This window comes from Fukomys damarensis, unplaced genomic scaffold (genome assembly GCF_012274545.1).
Source record: "Fukomys damarensis isolate Sample0158 unplaced genomic scaffold, DMR_v1.0_HiC HiC_scaffold_17, whole genome shotgun sequence".
NCBI classification, from domain to species: Eukaryota; Metazoa; Chordata; class Mammalia; order Rodentia; family Bathyergidae; genus Fukomys; species Fukomys damarensis.
Window position 1 is genome coordinate 31,974,644 of NW_022900929.1, and position 4,846 is coordinate 31,979,489.

The window sequence follows — 4,846 nt, forward strand, 5'->3', positions numbered from 1 at the left end:
AAAAAAAAAAAAAAAAAAAGTAAAAAAGGAGGGAGTAGAAATGTAGATAAAAATAAAAATAAATTTTAACCAGCATCTTTTCCACTTTATGCTTTCATAATTAGTTGGTAAATTACAGACATAATTTTTTTGTTTTTGAGATAAGGTCTTGCTATACAGTTCAGGCTAACCTTGAACTTGTGGTGATCCTCCTGCCTCAGCTTCCCAAGTTCCTGGATTACAGGCATGGGCCACCATGCCTGGCTAGACATTTCTTTCTTTAAATATAATTACATTTCCCCCCCCAAATTCTGGCAAATCACTTCTTTATCTCATTAATTCAAAACATAGTCTCATATAGCGAAGATCATGTAACACCATTTTCCTCATTCAGCAATTAATTCTATAGTTACAAATGTGTTCTTTCAGAGCAGTACATCCAAGGTTCTTTAACCAGCAGTAGATGGATTCTACTGTATAATAATCTCATGAAAACAACTCACCAAAATCACAAACTTGGAAGCAGCTACATTAATTTGGAAAAGATAAAAATTCTCCAAATCTTTTCTTAACAGTGGAAAGTAACTTCCCTAGCTCAAATGAAATCCTCACAAAACACTGTATAAAATGGAATATTATAAAATGTACTAATCCTGCTGGTATTGGTGGCACATGCCTGTGATCCCAGCACTTGGGAGGCTGAAGCAGAAGGATGCTGAACTACAGAGTGAGATCAGGGCCAGCAAGACCCTGTCTCAAAAAAATAATAATAGTCCGGGCATTTAGCTCAGTGGTGCTGTTACCTGCTTTATAAGCACAAGGTCCTGAGTTCGATCCCCGGTATCAAAACAAAAACAACAACAACAATAATAATAATAAAATAAAATATACCAATACTACTTGGTATTTCTATGCAACCCTATTTATAACTTCTATGTGACTACAAGTCCATAAAAATTAAGAACTATATCACTTAATAGCGTTTGCAACTTTCAAACCATGCTAAAAAGAGTACCAAAAGAGGAGCTGGGGACTTAGCTCAGTGGTGCCACCGCCTGCCTGGCAAATGTAAGGTCCTGAGTTCAATCCCCAGTACAAAAAAAAAAGTACCAAAAGAATATAAATACTGAAATGAATGTAGTACTAAACAGTTTGGGATTTTTTCCCCCCCAGTACTGGAAATTGAACACCGGACCCTCATGAATGCTAGGCAAGCATTCTACTGCTGAGCTACAACCTCAGCTTCAATTTGGAAGATTTTTTTCAAGGCCGGCCTTGAATTGCCAACTCTTACCTCCTGCTATAGCCTCTGATATGCTGGGATGACAGGTATGGACCACCATGCCTGGCTCTATTTGGGAGAATTCTTCAAGGTGTAGTCCAGAATGCTAACTCAGCTATCTGTGCACCAAATTTCACCAAAAACTACTCAAAAGATCATTAATATACAGACAAAGCCTACACTAGAACAATAAATTTTAGATCCCTTTAAATTATGTATTTGGCCCCGTTTTTTGGACAAATTGACTCAAAAGTATCCAAAACGCCCACACTTCCACTTTCCAACCCCCATTCAACTAGCTCAACTCAAATGTAAAAGGCTGTTTCATATAAAAGATAAATTTTGCCTTGACATTATGACCTTGACAAAGTCTACCAGATGAAAATTATAATGATGTTTGTGTATTCCTATTTGTGAAATTTAATGCTAATATCTTGGTAACAATAATGAAGTTCTCTAAAGTGAACCTACAGAGCTGACAGCTTTAGAGTTATAAATAACTGATATGTAATATGAGCCATTCTTTAGCCGTAATTACAGGAGAGGAAAAAAAAAACTACAAAGACCCTAAATTCAACATGTTCAAAAAGTTCAGAAAAACACCGAGAGTGCTTACATGAACAAAAAAAAAGGATGAGTAAAACTAGCTTTAACTTGCCATTTCTCTGCTTTTGTAAGGATAACAGATGGACCACTAAACAAAAATGTAAAACTTTGCAATGGATGGTCTGGCGGAACATTAAGCGATTGCAATCTGAAAATTATGTAGATAAATCTATCGTTTCAAATCACTAATTTGTATACCTAGGTAGAGGAGTAATCTTGGTATTTCTTTATTATCATCAGAAAGATAAATCCCTGCCTTGAAGGAACATCTAACTACACTTCATTTCATTTCAGCTTCTTAGGAAAGTTTATTAGAAGTATCTCTTTAGGCATCCCTAAAGTGCTCTAAAGTGCTTAACATCATTTACACATTCAGCTACCACTAGGGAGAGAAGTAAACAAACATGATTTATTTATGCAATTATATGCCACAGACTTCTGGTCAAGAATACAAAAGTAAACACTCATACAGACATTTAATACTCAAAGAAAACAATATTAAGTTTAATAAGATTCACCCTTAACTGACCACTATGGAAATCAGAGGCCTCCCACATGAACTGTTCTTTACTAGCACTTTTGATTTGAAAAAGTAACAATGTCAACTCAACATTTAACAGTACAGAAAGCGAACACAACTTAGTGAAATCCCGTCTTCCAGATTCTCAAAAGATACTTATAGAACTTAAACAGCAACGCCTCCCTAAAAACACCCTAACAGAAATACCGCAGACAGCAGATGGGCCAAGGGGGTCCGAAAAAGTGATCTTCTAACTTACAGACACCGGAGGGACCCACCAGGTTGGAGACCAGGAACGGGAGATCGGGGTGGGGGTGGGTAGCAAAGTGAAATCTAACCCCAGAAATCACAACACAGGCCTCAGCCCAAGCGCTGAAGCTGGCGGGAAGCGAGCACCCATTCCGTTCCCAGGGAAAAGTCCAGAGAAGAGCGGTTCCACGGAGTGGACAGACGCCGCGCCAAACAGTGCATGCCTACCAGCGCGCTGGAACCGCTGAGGACCGGCGGAGAGCGGGAGGAGATTCGGCAGACGGCCCTGGAAGAGGAGGACTAAGGTTGGCGGCAACGGCAACGTCTGAACGAACGGGATTACCTCACTATGACGACAGAGAAGTATCCTCGGGCTCCGGCTATGGTCCCGACTGCGCAATGTGGGGTGTCCTTCCCGCTTAGCCCGCAGCAGTAACAGAACCAGTTCCTTCAGCCAGTCGCCATTTCCCGCCTACCGACCTGCTGCACCGCACAGACAGGGACCCGGATGGAAAGCGGCCTCCCTGCGCAGGCGCCCTGACTTCCTCCTCCCCCTCCCGCCACCATCCAGCAAGGCGGGAGGGAAGGAATGCCGGCGGCCCAAGAGGGCGGGGTGGGGGCACCTGGTCTCCAGTCCGGATTCCTAACCGGAAAAAAAAAAAAAGAAAAGAACGCCTTAGAACTGGGTGGAGCAAGAAAAGACAAACCCTAGCAGCGTACGCCAGGGCCTGGGGGATATTTGTACTTTAGGGGCCTCCGTAGCCAGCTATGTAGTGGTCGCCTGGGGAGTAGGGAGTAGAGCGTTAGGATTGGAGAGGCGGGGACGCAAAGGAGGATTTTTTTTTCTCGCTATTAACGGAACTGCTGAGAGCCGAGGCGGGAGGGGGAGCATGCCCTTGCCCCAGAGGCGGGGCTTAGGAACTTGTCTGCCTGGGCGGTGACGTTGAGTAACTGCGGGCAAACCAGGTGGGTGGGGGCTGAGGTGGACGGGGCGGGGCTGACGGCCTAGCTCTCCCGAGGAGGCGGAGTGTTCAGAGCGCTTCCCAGACGAACAAAGCGGGCCTGGCACCTTTCCTGGGACCCCAGTAGTCCCCAAGGGTCCTCTCCGCAGCTCACTGCTTAGAGAGCAGAGCGCTGGCTCCTGTGTCAGTCATACAAATCCTTGCCCTTCGGTTGCGCGCGATGTCGGCGGTGGTTCTGCAGGCTGAGGACTCCAGCGTTGAGACAGACGGGCTCCCACCTGAAAGTCTGCCTCCAAGGAGGTCCTGCTCCAACAGCGAAAACGTATCAGCTTTGGTGGGGGGAGGGAGCCTCGTTGTAGGGAAGCATTGTCTTTGGGCCAAAACTAAGGCCAGTGTCATTTTTGATCAAGCAAAAAAATGCTAGTGGTGAGGAATACAACTGAACAAGGCATACGGGGACACTTCCTTCCCAGAATTAAGTCTATGGAAGGCAGACAGGTGAACATATTTTAAATGCAATGTAATAAGGTGACCACAAGGAGTAGAATGACCGGCGTCCTAGGAGCACGCCAGAGTGCTTGCCGGGGGCTCTGAGAAGTCTGGTAAGATTGCATCCACGTGAAACGGGAGTTAGAGTTACAAGTGTCTAAACATCCACGGACAGCTTGAATTGAGCTATTAGGGAAGTGGTTGTAAGAGCCAGGAAAAGAGGATTGGACTGGGAGGTGGGCAGTGCTAGATGAAGCTGACAGAGATTAGCCTATATAACACCCCTGCGAATATGATGGTTTCTATATCAAAATGTGAAGCAGGTGGGCTACAGGTACTACTTATGTACTACAGGTCTTGTCAGAGCTCAGAATCCATTTGCACACTAAATCTTCCCAGTACAAAAATGCTTCGAAGGCAACATTGAGAGCTGACAGTATACATCGCATAGAACTAGTAAGGTCCATAAAAGATTTCTGAAAGGCTAACAGGAGACATATAAAGAATTACAGTGTACCTAACCCCTATGATGAATGTAATCATTATATACTGCAAACATACTAATACAAAAAATAAAAATTGAAAAAAAGATATGAATGCCTCCTTCAAAAATGTGTGATAGTCTTTAATGTGTATTTTTAAAGTCAGAATGGTTCATCCATGTGAAAGCTGTAAACATATACTAATAAAAATTAAAAATAAAAAGGCTAATTGGAAGATGAATCTTCAAAAAATCAAAGCAATCTCACTCAGCTAGCA

The 4,846-nt window shown here is 43.4% G+C and overlaps 1 protein-coding gene across 2 annotated transcripts in view; it reads right to left on the reverse strand.

Annotated features, from left to right (window-relative positions):
- The window catches only part of Ctdspl2 (CTD small phosphatase like 2), a 74,928-nt gene extending 71,572 nt beyond the window's left edge, over window positions 1–3,356 (reverse strand). The window contains exon 1 of one of the 2 annotated variants that reach the window (XM_010624864.3): window positions 2,980–3,356. The gene's annotated coding sequence lies outside the window, so the exon portion shown is untranslated. The other variant, XM_010624865.3, reaches the window with a different exon arrangement.
- Between the last annotated feature and the right edge of the window lie 1,490 nt (window positions 3,357–4,846).